The 13,711-nt window shown below is 58.4% G+C and overlaps 1 protein-coding gene across 4 annotated transcripts in view; it reads right to left on the bottom strand.

The window, feature by feature from the left end:
* The window catches only part of CLIP2 (CAP-Gly domain containing linker protein 2), a 72,432-nt gene extending 60,918 nt beyond the window's left edge, over positions 1-11,514 (bottom strand). For 3 of the 4 annotated variants that reach the window (XM_032430731.1, XM_032430733.1, XM_032430734.1), the window contains exons 1-2: positions 10,901-11,009; positions 19-119 (exon numbers count right to left, since the gene is read on the bottom strand). The gene's annotated coding sequence lies outside the window, so the exon portion shown is untranslated. Of the gene's footprint in view, positions 1-18; positions 120-10,900; positions 11,010-11,442 lie in introns of those variants that run through there. The other variant, XM_032430732.1, reaches the window with a different exon arrangement.
* Positions 11,515-13,711: the final 2,197 nt, after the last annotated feature.

Below are 13,711 nucleotides of genomic sequence, written 5' to 3'. Positions count from 1 at the left end.
CTGGGCTGTCTGTCTTACCTGAGCTGGACACCCTGGAGTGGGGCCATCTCTTCTCAGGCCGGGAGGTAGTTCAGATCCTGTCTCTCAGCACAGCAAAGGGGATCAGGGCTGTGTCGGGTCTGGGGGAGGGGAAGGAAAGTCAAGGTCAGTATACTTCCTTGCCTTACACACACACACACAGAATTGGCACACTCACAACCAGGGGACAGCATGGCTCCAGAGCCCGCTCCAGGCTGCGTGGCCACCCACACCCCCAGAGACTGGACAGCTGGGGCCCTCCTGCCACGGGCCCAGGATGCGGGCAGGCACTAGCTGACTCAAGTTGTCCTCCAGCCCATCTTTGTTCCCATTTCACAGAATGGGAAACTGGGGCCCAGGCTGCCGGTCACAGAGCAAGGGACCAGGACAGTGAGATTCAAGTGACAGAAACTGGTGCTGGGCAAGGGGGTCCCTGCGACCAGATGAAGTCAGAGGCCGAGGGAGGGAAGGGGCCTGCTGAGGTCACCTGCTGATCCAGGCAGAAGAGGAAGGAAAGGGCTCCCGTGTCCTGCCTCCCAGGCCAGGACACTGAGCTACTCTCTTTTTACTATTGTAGCGCCGTCCCACACATCCAGGCCAGGGAGCTGCGGGAAAGCACCCCATCACCTGGGGTCCCCTCCCCAACCCAGCCAGCCAGGCCTCCTCTCTAGGGCCAGGATTTGCAGAAGAAACTTAAAAATACTCCTGAGCGCCGGTTAAGCATCTGCCTTTGGCTCAAGGCATGATCCCTGAGGGGTCCTGGGATCGAGCCCCGCATCAGGCTCCCTGCTCGGCGGGGAGTCTGCTTTTCCCTCTCCCTCTGCCCCTTTCCCCCACTTGTGTGCGCACTCACACACTCTCCCTCTCTCTCTCTCAAATAAATAAATAAAATTTAAAAAAAAATACCCCCGAGTAAAGGATGGTCTTTACAATAAGTGATGCTGGGTCAACTGGACAACCACATGGGGAAAAAAAAATCATGATCCCGCCTATAGTGGGTAGAAATGATGACTTTCCTTCCCCTCCCCAGACCCAACACAGCCACGATGTTCATGTCTCCATCCCCGGAAATTGTTAACATGTTAGCTTCCACATGGCAAAGGGGAGTAAGGTTGTAGATGGAATCAAGGATGCTAGTCAGCTGACCTTCAGATGGGAAGATTATTCTGGATTATCCAGACGGGCCCAAAGGGATCACAAGTGTCCTTCGAAGTGCAAGAGGGAGGCAGGAGGGACAGAATCAGGGAGGTGACAGCGTGCCAACAACTCGGTGCAACATGGCTGGTTTTGAAGACAGAGGAGGGGGCCACCAGCCAAAGAATGTTGGCAGCCTCGAGAAGCTGGAAAAGGTCAAGAAACAGACCCTTCCCCGAGCTTCTAGAAGGAACACGGCCCTGCCAGCATCCTGATCTTAGCCTGGAGTGATCCATTTCAGACTCCCGGCCTCCAGGATTGTAAGATGATAATACATTTTTGTTTGGAGGCCAGTACGTTTGGGGCCACTTGTCAGAGTAGCAAAAGGAAAGGAATACGTTGACTTCACCTCGTACACAAAAATCAATTCCAGATGGACAGCAGATCTAACTGTGGAAGGCAAACCAATACAGCTTTTAGCAGAACACATGAGAAAAAATCTTGATGACACTAGGGTAGGCCAAGATTTCTTAAGCAGGACACAGAAGTGCTGGAAAGCAGGGAAAGGATGGATAAATGGACGAGATTAAGAGCTTCTGGGGCGCCTGGGTGGCTCAGTTGGTTAAGCGACTGCCTTCGGCTCAGGTCATGATCCTGGAGTCCCAGGATTGAGTCCCACATCGGGCTCCCTGCTCGGCAGGGAGTCTGCTTCACCCTCTGACCCTATCCCCTCTCATGTGTTCTTTCTCATTCTCTCTCTCTCAAATAAATAAATAAAATCTTAAAAAAAAAAAAAGATTAAGAGCTTCTGTGCATCAAATGACAGCATGGAGAGATAGAGTGTGTGTCAAGAGTTAGCCACAGAATGGGAAGAAGACGTTTGCAATTCCTACTTCCACGAAGGATTCCTGTTCAGAATATAGAGAGAAGCCCAACAAATAAAGTTAGAAAGATCAGCAAAACACCTGACCGAGCACTACACAAAAAGAGGGCATTCCAAAGACCAGCAAACAGGGGCGCCTAGGTGGCTCAGTCGTTGGGCAACTGCCTTTGGCTCAGGTCATGATCTCAGGGTCCTGGGATCAAGTCCCGCATTGGGATCCCTGCTCCACGGGGAGTCTGCTTCTCCCACTCTTTGCCACTCTCCCCAACTCATGCTCGCTCTCTCTCCCTCTCTCTCAAATGAATAAAAAAAATTTTAAAATAAATAAATAAGGGGCATTTGGGTGGCTCAGTCGTTAAGCATCTGCCCCCGGCTCAGGTCATAATCCCAGGGGCCTGGGATCGAGCCCCGCATTGGGCTCCCTGCTCAGTGGGAAGCCTGCTTCTCCCTCTCCCACTCCCCCTGCTTGTGCTCCCTCTCTCGCTGTGTCTCTCTCTGTCAAATAAATAAAACCTTTAAAAAATAAATAAATAAAATGAAGTTCTAACAAACAGACTCACGAATGCAGAGAATCAGACTGGTGGATACCAGAGGGGAAGGGGGTGGGAGGATGGGTGAAAAAGGTGAAGGGAACGTAGTCAGTGATATCGTCAGAAGTTCATGTGGTGACAGATGGGACACAGTGAGGAGCACCGAACAATGTAGAGACTTGTCCAGTCACTATGTCATATGCCCCAAACTAATAATATTGTGTGTCAACTACACCACAATTAAAAATGAAAATACAAGGGCACCTGGGTGGCTCAGTCAGTTAAGCGTCCGACTCTAGATTTCATCTCAGGACACGATCTCAGGGTTGTAAGATCGAGCCCTGAATCGGGCTCCATGTTGGGTGTGGAGCCTGCTTAAGATTCTTTCTGCCTCTCCCTCGACCCCTCCCCACCACACTCACACTCTCTCTCTCTAAAAAAAAAGAAAAAAAAAATATATATATATACACACACATATATATGTATACACACACATATATATATACACACACACACACACAGGGGTGCCTGGGTGGCTCAGTCGGTTAAGTGTCCGACTCCTTTTTTTTTTAAGATTTTATTTATTTATTTGACAGAGAGAGACACAGCGAGAGAGGGAACACAAGCACGGGGAGTGGGAGAGGGAGAAGCAGGCTTCCCACTGAGCAGGGAGCCCGATGCGGGGCTCGATCCCAGGACCCTGGGACCATGACCTGAGCCGAAGGCAGACGCGTAACGACTGAGCCACCCAGGAGCCCCAAGCCTCCTACTCCTGATCTCAGCTCAGATCTTGATCTCAGGGTCATGAGTTCAAGCCCCACGCTGAGCATGGAGCCTGCTTAAATATAAACAAATAAATAAATAACATAAATATAAATAAGCAAACAAATAAATAAAAATGAAGTTGCCAAACCACCTTTATTGATGGCATCAGAAATCAGGGAAGGGGTCCCCCTTGGGTCAGGGGTACTGACTGGAAGGACAAGCAAGAGGGGCACTGGGGAGCCAGCAGGATCTCAGACCTGATCTGGGTTCTGTTACACAGGCGTTTCGGTTGGAGAAAAGTCAACAAGCAAGTACACGTGTGGCATGCACACTTTCCTGCATGGATGTTATATTTCCATAAAAAGGTTTTAAAATATATATATATATATATATATGTTGTTGTTGTTGTTTTTAATTAGCTGGGCTGGGGGTGGGCAGCAGCAGAAGTGGAAGAAGCAGGGGTGGTCCCTGCCTCTCTGGGGCCTTTCCACCCATCAGAGAGTGCCAGGCGGTGGTGCTGAACCATGGGGACCCCGCATCAGGCTCCCTGCTCAGTGGGAAGCCTGCTTCTCCCTCTCCCACTCAGTGGAGCACCTGTCTCCCCCCGGGTCCTGCAAGCTCCCTGCGGGCAGGCCCAAACCCCATGGAGTTCAAGCACCCAGGGCCTGACACGCAGCAGTGCTGTGCTCGCTGGACGACATTCCAGCACGCCAACCTTATTCCCTAAACGAGGCACTCAAGTCAGCACCCCAGCATCCTCTCCTGAGCCTTCCCCTGCAGGCGAGGGGCAGGGAGGAGGCTGAGCCCACTGAGACCTGGACCTGTCCCCTCACTGACATTGCAGGACAGAATGCAAACTGGGCCCATGCGGGAGCCTGGAGAAGGAATGAACCAGCCAGGGGGCCAATGGGCACCATCTATGCCTCTGAAGGGCAACCCAGGGCTGCTGGAGGCGGGGCTGGGGAGGGATGGGTGGAGGAGGGGCAGAACCTGGTGGCCCCAGGGGTGAGGTCAGTCCCTAGCAAGCCCTCACAGTGTTTTCTTTTAGTGCTTCCAGAAAGGCAATCGCCACCCCCAGCCACCAAATGCTGCCTGAATGCCACAGACGCCCACCCACACCCATACACATTCTGTCACATCCCCGGGCCCTCGCACACGCTGTTCCCTCTGCCGAGAATGCCCTTCCTCGCCTCAGCTGGCAAACTCCCTCACCTCTCACTGAAAGCAGCTTTAAGAGGGCAGGCTCTCTGCCTCTCTTGTTCATTGCGGGGCTCTCGGTACCTAGGACAGCGCCCAGCACACACAGCGGCTCAGAACGCTGCCCAAACACAGGCAGGAATGAAAGGATCATTGAGTGAATGGAAATGCCCTCCTCTGCCACCCCCGTCCTGCCCATGTCTAGTTGGAGGCCCACGACAGCTTGTCCACACGCCATCGCTGCGCTTGAGGGCCATGGCCAGCTTGGAGCCGTCTCTGGGAAGGGCCGAACGTTCCAAAACAACGAGCATCCGGCACAGAGTAGATGCTAACCCCATGTGGGTCCGGTGAACAAAGAGGCTGGCAGTGAGCCCCCCATCACTGGAGGGGATCAAGCAGAGTCAGGCCTGTTCTCAGAGCACGTTTCTGCTCCAGTTGGCACAGCTGCCCTGAGAGGCTCTCCCGAACTCACACAGCTACTGTTACCGTCAGTAACAACATTAACCATTAATGGTGTTGAGCACCCCCGTGCCCCCAGGGCTGGCCCACCGCAGGGGGAAGGGTGACCCCATGCAGCACCACCCCCCATCACAGAGAGAGCTTGCTTCTTCACTGTGCTGGACTCAGAACCTGTGTGGGTGCACTGGGTGTGGGGGGCTCAGGTGGGATGAGCCCCCGTCTTCCGCTGAGCTCCTCCAGCCTCAGGAGCCACAGACCTGCAAGGTCTGTTCTGCTCCAGACACCAGTCCAAGTGCGTTATAAATACCAACACATTTAACCTTTGCCCTGTTATGAGCTCCATCCACTTTCTTAGTGGGGAAACCGAGGCCTGGGGTGCTCAATCCTTTGCCCAGGGTGATGTGACTGAACGACAGCAGGCGTGAAATTTGAACTCAGGCCCTCTGGCCACGGAGCCTGAACTCTTAACCACTTTCTTGACTTTCTCAGAACCAAGACCGACTCTCCTCCAGGCACCTGGGTTGGGGGGGCCAAGGGCAGAGGTTTAGGCAAGAGGTCAGGAGGGCAGCCCACGGCCCTGGGAGCCAAGGCCACGGTCTGCAGCATCTCTGCCCACCAGCCCAGGTACTGCCTGTCTCTGGCCTCATTTCCTGGGGCCCCGACCCACCAGCAGCCTCTGTTCCACCTTCCTTGAACTTCTCGTTGCTCCTAAAGACACCTCACCCCATCACTTGTCCTGCCCGAACACCTCCGCCCCTCTTCTATCCCTCAGCCAACTCCTGGGGCCAACCGGGAGCACAAGCTACACGCCCCGTGTCCTGGCCCCTGTGCCTCCTTGAGAGACGGGGATTCTCGGGCAGAGACCGGTGTGGCTCCTGGTTCACCGGCTCTCACCCACCCATGCCTGGGACGAGTCAGACCCCAGGGGAGGGGGCTGGCTGTGCGCATGAACTCCAGCTGGGGGCAGGGACCCTCCCAGAGGAGCTCCGAGGCATCAGGAGGCAGGTGCTGCTCCCCCCTGCTTTCTGGACCAGAGGCCGCACCCAGGACCATGCTGGCCCTCCCTGAGGCTTTAGCGGTACGCACAGCAGGGCTCACACAAGGCGAGGCGACAGTACGGCCACTCCAAACCCCTGCTCCTTCCTCGGATCTGGCTGCTAGAAAGCTCGGAGTCAAATTACCCCCAGGAGAAGGTACAGCGGGCCCCCTCCAGCTTCATTGGATTTTTTATTTTCTTCTTGCTCAACCTTCGCGCGCCTTTTTCACCTCGTTATACCGCGTTTACCTTTGCAAATCACCTCCAGTCCTTTCGGGAGTCAGACAAAGAGCACGCAAGACCCTCGTGAAGGTCTTCCCTCCTCTGCCCTGAGCTCCTTGTGCCCCAGCCCAGCCCCTGGTCTGAAAGAAGCTGAAGTGTGAGCTGTGTCAATGAACCAACGAATTCATGCAAGGAACAGCCTACAGCAGAAAGGGAACAGCCTGAGCAGAATCAGGATATGAGGCGGCAAGACCTCCACAGACACCAAACCTCCAGAGACACCCTCCTTCCCTCGTGGCCCTGTCCAGCTTCACGGTGGCCCTGTCCAGCTTCACGGTGCACCTGGAAGAATGGTGGGCTGTAGGCTGAGCCCCCAGCCGGAAAAACAGGGACCCCACATGAGCCTGAAATTCCACCCTCTCACGGCAGAGAGGCCACGAGGGCCAAGAAGGACGTGAACACGGAGCAGGTGTTTTCCTGGGCAGACAGAGCCAAAGACAGATTGCAGGGATGCACCAACGAGAGCCACCCAGGGAAGACAGAAGTGCTAAGTGGACGAAGCCCCGAATGTAGGCCTTGTTAATAAAAATCACCTGACACGCTCTGCTTTCTATTCGGAAGGGAAACGTTTCATTATCATTTTGAATCATTTCTTTTGAACACACCAGTTTTGTATTACTCTTTCTGTACATCCCCCCCGCTGCGGGCAGCCCTGCAAGGGAGTCGGGGGGGGGGGGGGACAAGGGGGGCAGGGGGGTGGCCCAGGCCCCGGGCGGGCACCCGCCCCCCCGGCCCCCGGGGCGGGGGGGGGGGGCCCCCCGGGGCTTGGGGGGGGGGGGGGGGGGGGGGGGGGGGGGGGGGGCTGTGGTTCACACTCTCTGCCACCCCCCACCCTCCCTCCCCACCCAGGCCGGACAGGCCAGATTGGTGCACACCAGCTACTCCCAAGAAATCACACAGTTAACTGGCCCTGGGTCTGCCTCTCCCATCAGACCCTGAGTATCCAAGGGCAGCAATGCCCTGCTCACCAGCCCTCCCCCTGCACACACCGAGCATCATTACAGTAGGCAACCCCGTGGCGGGATCCCCAGCCCCCAGCCCCAGAGCCCACGTGGCCTGCCCCCCACCAGCTGAGCGACAGGGTGGGCCCCTTCACCCAAGCTGGGCCAGTCAGTCAGTCTAGCACCCCGAGACCGAGGGGGGAGCCCACAGGAGGTCCTGTGGCCTCAAGCTAAAGCCAGCACTCAGGGCAGCCACGCCGACAGCCCAGACAGAGCCAGCCGACAGGGAGAGGAGCAGGGACAGATGCAGCGGGAGAGGCGGAGAAAAATGAAACCACGGTCCAGAAAGCCCAGAAAGCGGCAAGCCGGAGGAGGGGCTGCCCGCCAGCGCCCCGGGGCCTGGGGGAGCCCGGCCGCCTGCAACTGTACCAGCTCCCTTTCTCTCCTAACCCCCCTCTCGTTTAACCTAATTGGAGGAGGTTTCCTGTGCCCTGCAAGCAAAGAATCCCGAAGACACGGGTCAGGGCCCTCCCCGCCTTCCTGCTCACCGAGCCCCGCCAGCCCCACCACTCACAGTTTATCGAAGCTCAGGCTCGTCGGGGTGAGGCCAGGATGGGTGGGTGGGGAGAGCCGAGCTGGGAAGGCGAGGCACAGCCTGGCTGGGCCCCGGGGAGCCAGACAGCGTGCGGACTTTGGCTTTGGGCAAACGGGGTGGTGTCAGAGGAAGGCGTGGCCCCAACCAGACCCTGGTAATAATGCACGTGGTAGCCTGTCTCCCCGGCACACACGGTAGGTGCTTCAGGGATGCACGAAAGGCAAAGAGGGAAACCTCCCTAGGCCCTGATTCCCTCATCTGTCAAATGTAGGCGTTGTGACGATAGCCACAAATGAATACATGCATTTAGAGAGCTCGAAACAGCTCCTGGCACAGAGCAAGGGCTTGGGTATGTGTTGTTGTTTTTTTTAAAAACCCACACAAAAGCTGCCGTTCTCCCCAAGACCCACTGGGCAGGTGCTATGGTCTAAATGTTCGTGTCCCGCCCGCCCCAGATTCACAGGTTGAAACCTAATCCCCAATGCGAAGGTACTGGGCAGGGGGAGCTTTGGGAGGTGATAGGATCACGAGGGAGGAGCCCTCCTGAATGGGATTAGTGCCCTCATAAAAGGGACCCCAGACAGCTCTCAGGTCCCTTCTGCCACGCGGGACTATAAGAAGTCTGCCACCCGGAAGACGGCCTCCCCCTTCCGAGCTGGTGCCCTGATCTTGGACTTCCAGCCTCTAGAACTGTGAGAAATCAATTTCTGTTGGGCGTAAGCCACCCAGTCTATGCTATTTTGTTCCAGCGGCTCAGACGAGGACAGCAGGGACCCAGCGGGGTCAGGAATGCCACCCCCCCCCAGGGGCATGGAAGTAGAGGTGCGAGAGATGGCATTAAGAGGACCAGGGTCAATCTTCAGGGTGGGAGGGCCGGGGAGGCAAGTGTCTCCCACATCACAGACCAGAGCAGAGGGAGCAGCCCAGGGAGGAGACCGCAGTGAACGGTGGGATAACAGGCAGGACTGCCCCACGGTGGACAGACAGCTTTGGCGGGGGGGGGGGGGATGAGCCACATGGGTGTGGACGGAGGCTGGACCCAGGGCACCAGCAAAACCAACACCGGGCACTCTCCCTGTCACCGTGCACACACTTCACACACATCCATCCATTCGACTCCCGCAGCGACCCTAGAAGGCAGATACCATAAGCACCCTCATTTTTAATAGATAGGGAAACTAAGGCAGAGAGGTGCAGTGACTCGTCTGAGGTCACACAGCTAGTAAGTAACAGAGCTGGAACCCAGGCTGTCGGGGCCAGCATCCAAACCGCCACAGCAAGCAGCAGATACTGGAAAGGGACTGGGGCCTCTGTGGGTGGATCCCCTACTTGGGATTCCAAGCTCGGGGGCAGAATTCCAGACACCACCTTCGCAGCCTGCGGGGTGCACCTAGAAGCTCGCTGGTGCACACTCGTGTGTGCTGAGCCCCCCCCCCCAGCCTCCCTCTGCCAGGTCCTCTGCCTTGAAGTTCTGCTCCATCTCTCTCCCCCCTCCAGCGGACCCGGAGCCTGTACCCCAACATCTCTCCTGGGCCAGGCACTGCAGATGCCAGTGCAGCCTGGGCTCATGGCTCATGGAAGAGGGTGCCGGGGGGGGGGGGCCATCTGCAAAAGTACACGGGACAGAACAATCCCTTCCCTCAACAGAAGTTCCCCTGCCTTAAAGCCCATACCCCGTCACCTAACTCCTGTGCTGCTCCTCCTACCCAACAGCCACCAGGCCTCCTTTCTGGACTCCGAGCACTTGCCCATGCGACTTCCCCTGCCCGAAGCCCCCTTTGGCATCCTGGCAGCAAACTGATGCACAGGGTTCTATCAAGCTTCCTGCTCCTCCCCATCTTCCAGGGGTCCCTCCTCTGTTTTCCCAGCTCCCAAAGCACTCATCAAGCGAGCCATCAAGAGCTGCTGGGCTGTGCTCCTTCGGAGCTGCGAGGCCCCCCGATCTGTGGACCTGCCCGCCCCTGGCAGTGCTGGGCCAGGTGACAGCAGCTGGATGAATGAAGGGCTCATTGTTTACATTACAACTGGTGGGGTGTCTTGCCCCACGTGGCAGTCTCTGCACTCTCCTCCTCCTCTGCCTGCAGCCCTAGGCCAGTGCTACCCCCACTAACCTCCTTGGGCATCTTACACGCGTATATCCCCCCCCCCCACCATTGGACTCCTACTTCTCACCCACATGGAAGCGGCGGGGTATCAAAGGTTGGGGATGCGCTGCTGGGTGTGTGACTCTCCCCAAGATGCCCCGTCTGTCCATCCTTCCCGGGGGGGGGCTGGGGCCTGCGTGGCAGTGCTCAGTGGGCACCCGCCCCGCCCAGGCCCCGCCTGAAGGGCCCAAACGGGCGCGCCCTGGAGGCCCCGCGAAGCATCTCGGCGGCGAAGGCCCCTCCCTATGGGGAGGGCAGAAAATCTGCTGCCTCACCAGCTACCAGCGCCAGCCTGGGGGGGCACCCCTGCGGGAAGCCACCCTGCCCCAGTCTCCCCCTCACCCCCTCCACCATGCACTTCAACCAAGTTTTGCAAAGGCAATCGGCCGGGCGACGGCAGCCGGCGGGGCGGAGGCTCCGTGTTCTCCCAGAGCCCGGGTCTGGAGCAGGGGGCTGTGTGGCCGCGCCCACCAGGCTGCGCCCCCCTCCCCGCCCCCCACCGCCTGGGAGCCCAGAGAGCCCTGCGGCGCGTCCGGCCGCCCCGCGCTGCCCTTGAGAGCCGGGACGGGCGGCCCCCCCCTCCCAGCAGATGTGCCGAACCCCGGTCTGCGGATGCGGAGGGCGAGGGTGCGGGCGATGCCTTCACCGAGGGGACCCGCAGCCCGGGAAGCCCCCCAACGCCGGCAGCGTCCCCTCCTCGCCAGCGGGCGACGGGGAAGTTGGGGGTGCAGCGGGAGCAGCTCCCGCTCACGCCCGCCCACCGGCCCCCGACCCTCCGGCCTCCCCCACGCCCCGACAATGCCTGCGGGCGGCCGCCCCGCTGCAGCCCAGGCCGGGCCGCCGCCGCCTCCCGCATCCCCCGCTCCTTTGTTGCCCGGCGAGCCCCCTCCCGCGGGGGCCCTCCGGTGGCTCCTACCTGCGCCCCTCCGGCGGCGGGCTGCGCGGCGGGCGGCTCGGAGCCCGGCCTCCTCCGCTCCCGACCCGGGCGCCGCGGGGGGAGAGGATGCTGCGGCCCCTCCCCGTGCGCCGCTGCCCACCGGCCGCAGCCCCTCCCGGCGCCGGGGCTCCGCGCTCGCTCTCCGGGCCCGAGCCTCGCGTCCGGGCGGCGGCGGCGGCGGCGGCGGGAAGGCGGGAGGCGCGGACCGAGCAGTCCCGGCCGCCGCCTGCGCGCCCCGCGGCCGAGCCGAGCCGAGCCGAGCTGAGCGGGAGCGGAGCGAGCGGCCCGGCTCCGGGAGGGAACAAAAGGGGCCGGCGCTGGGGCGGGCGCGAGAGGGCGGGGCCTGGCGCGGCGGGGGTCAGGCGCGCGCTCACGTGGCCTCGCGTTTCTCGGGCAGCGGCGCCGCGCCGCAAGTGGGCGGGCGGGCGGAAAACGCGGCCTCACCTCCTCCCTAGCCTCGCAGCCGTCCGTCGTGGGGCGTCCGGGGGGCGCCCACACCCGCCTCCGCGCAGGTCACCTACCGGCGCTGAAAGAGCCTCCTTCAGCCTTGCTCCGCGCACGAGGGTGTCCCAGACCCCCGGGAGAGGTGGAAGCTCGGGATGCTTTGGGGGGGGGCGGGGGAGGGCTCCTGGAGTTTCCGGGAAGGCTCCACAGAGGAGGTGACGTTTGGACCGGACAGGAAGGGATGAGGAGGAGATGGTGTAGCCGAGCTGAGAACTCCAGGTCTTACTGAACTGTCCTGAGGCCAAAGCGGGTGGGGGAAAATGGCACGGGGGTGTCTTGGTGGTCACGTTCCCAACACATCTTTGGAAAAAGTGGTACCCAAGATCCAGATGAATATCGCACCCTCCTCCCCTGAGTAAGATCTGTCTCCTGTGAGATCAGGAGTTACAGCTGCCGGCCCTCCCCTCCCCAGTTCAAATTCTTCTCCATTTCCCTTGAATATGGAAATGTGGGTGTGTTGGGGGAGCTTGGGGTCTGCACAGTGACAATGACACCAAGGAGGAGGCACCAGGCCGTCTGGTTCATATCCACCAAGGCACCCAGTGCGGTTCCTGGCCAAGGGTAGACACTTAATGACGCTAGAATGAATGAATCAGCTTAGTTCCCACCATTATCCCTCCATTGCTCTGGTACCCATAATCTTTGAGAAATGAGTTAACCTCTTGAACTCAGTTTCCCCACCTACAAATTGGGGGTAGTGTTTCAGTTCACTTCAGCTAAGGGGTAATGGTATGATGAGGGAGGCTGGGCACTGGCCAGCCCTGAGGCGGAGGTCCCCGGCTGGTGGGTGGAGCCAGACCCGGAGACCAAGGGGAGAGGGGGGGTGAAGAGTGGGCCCAGAGAAAAGCAGTCTGGAGAAGGTGTCAGCCTCATGGGAGGGCTTCCAAGTGGAAAAGGCTATGTTCAGGAACCTGGGAGCTAAATCGTGTCCATGTGGCCAGGAGGGACGTTCTGGAAATTAAGAGATAAGACACGAGGCACAGTGCAATGGTAAGAATCGAGCTCCATCACCTACCAGTTGATGGGCAATCCTCTCTGGGCCTCAGTTTCCCCATCTGTAAAGTGGAGCTCGTGATAGACTACCTCCTAGGGTTGTTGTCAAGGTTGAGTACATTAATCTACATGAAGCACTAAGAACAATCGGTGCCTAGTAGCACGTTAGCATTCCACAACCGTGAAGTTCGGGGCGCCTGGCGGGTGCAGTGTGTAGAGCGTGCGACTCTTGGTCTTGGGGTCTTGAGTTCATAGAGTTTACTCTAAAAAAAAAAAAAAAAAAATTAAAGAAATGTGAACTTCTTTCAAAGAGCCAGGTGATCAGAGGACGTGTTAGGACTTTGGATTTCCTCCTGTGAGCGGGGGATTTCGAACAGGGTCTTCTCTAACCATGGAGAGGAGGAAGCACAAAGTGAAAGGCAGGGCTCTTTCAGGTTGCTGGCCTCCTGGATTCTGTCCCAATCCTCCCTCCCTCCCTCCCTGTGGGAAGGGAGCCCAGGATGGCTGCAAAGGCCAAGGGGGTTCTGAAGATGGAAAGCAGATGAGAGCCAATCAGAAGCAACTCTGAGGGGCTCCTGCGTAGCTCAGTGGATTGAGGGTCGGAATCTTGGTTTCAGCTCAGGTCATGGTCTCAGGGTCCTGGGATCGAGCCCCGCATGGGGCTCCCCGCTCAGTGCGGAGTCTGCTTAAGACTCTCTCTTCCTCTACCCCTCCGCCCCCCAAATAAATAAATCTTTTTTTTTTAAGATTTTATTTATTTATATGAGAGAGAACACAAGTAGGGGGAGTAGCAGAGGGAGAGGGAGAAGCAGGCCTCCTGCCGAGCAGAGAGCCCGATGTGGGGCTCGATCCCAGGACCCTGGGATCATGACCTGAGCCGAAGGCAGCCGCTTAACCGACTGAGCCACCCAGGCGCCCCATAAATAAATCTTTAAAAAAAAAAAAAAAAAAAAAAGGAAGCAACTCAGAAAGTTCTCCTGGCACCTGGGGGGTGAGCAGCTTCAGAGGCAGGCTGAGACCCTGAGAGAGCGCTGGAAGGCTGTGGGGGTCCAGGCTAGACCTCAGGGGCTCCCACACTGTGGGGGGAGGGGAGCAGCAGAGGAAACAAGGGGAGGAACCCAGCCCAGGCTGGAGGTTCTTCAGCTTTTAGGGTTACACGTGTCTTTGAAACTTTGAAAGCTGTGGAGACTCTCCCAGAAACGCATGATATGGTGCTGCACACGCGTGTGCATGCAGACACACGTATCCACGCGCACATACATACACACAGAGTTTTGCAGACAGGTTTGGGCA

This window comes from Phoca vitulina, unplaced genomic scaffold, assembly GCF_004348235.1.
Source record: "Phoca vitulina isolate PV1807 unplaced genomic scaffold, GSC_HSeal_1.0 scaffold45, whole genome shotgun sequence".
NCBI lineage: Eukaryota > Metazoa > Chordata > Mammalia > Carnivora > Phocidae > Phoca > Phoca vitulina.
The sequence above is the reverse complement of the archived record's forward strand: the minus strand, read 5'-3'. Positions and strand labels throughout refer to the sequence as shown.